The sequence below is a fragment of the Phaethon lepturus genome, unplaced genomic scaffold (assembly GCF_000687285.1).
Source record: "Phaethon lepturus isolate BGI_N335 unplaced genomic scaffold, ASM68728v1 scaffold31577, whole genome shotgun sequence".
Taxonomy (NCBI): domain Eukaryota; kingdom Metazoa; phylum Chordata; class Aves; order Phaethontiformes; family Phaethontidae; genus Phaethon; species Phaethon lepturus.
In genome coordinates, this window is record NW_010553040.1 from 1,202 (window position 1) to 1,787 (window position 586).

At 66.6% G+C, this 586-nt stretch overlaps 1 non-coding gene across 1 annotated transcript; it reads right to left on the reverse strand.

The window, feature by feature from the left end:
- Positions 1–420: 420 nt before the first annotated feature.
- On the reverse strand, positions 421–491 carry TRNAG-GCC. Its single transcript has one exon. It is a non-coding gene; the product is annotated as a tRNA-Gly (tRNA).
- Positions 492–586: the final 95 nt, after the last annotated feature.

Here is a 586-nt window from a genome sequence, read left to right on the forward strand (position 1 = left end):
GAGCCGAAGGGTGGGACATCGGGGCCGCATTGGCCAGGAACCAAACCCAGGCTCTTGGTGGTGATGGGCCCAAATATCATCCGTGGGGCCAATAATCATCCCACTGAGCCACCCATGGAGGATGTGGGGCTGCCCACAGCTCTGTGGCCTGGGCACCCCTGAGAGGGGCCAGCACCCCCCTGCTCCTGAGCCAGTGTCCCGCCCCAGCAGACGCTCCCTGTCACCCAGGCGAGCACCTCCCGCTCTCCCCGCAAATGCCACCAAGCCCAGGGCCCTCACTGCCACCCTTGGAGCCTGAGCACCCACACAGGGCCCAGGGTACTGGGGCGCCCAAGGGCGCAGCTCTGGGACCCCCAAGGACATTCCAGCAACCCCCAAGGTCCCCCCTGAGGACACTGGGGTACAAAAAGGTGCACAAGCTGCATTGGCCGGGAATCGAACCCGGGCCTCCCGCGTGGCAGGCGAGAATTCTACCACTGAACCACCAATGCCAGATGTGGGGCACCCCCAAACACGGCCCCACGGCCCCACACCCAGCAGGGGTGCCTGCGGCAGGGAAAGGGACTGCGGGGCGTGAACGGCCCCA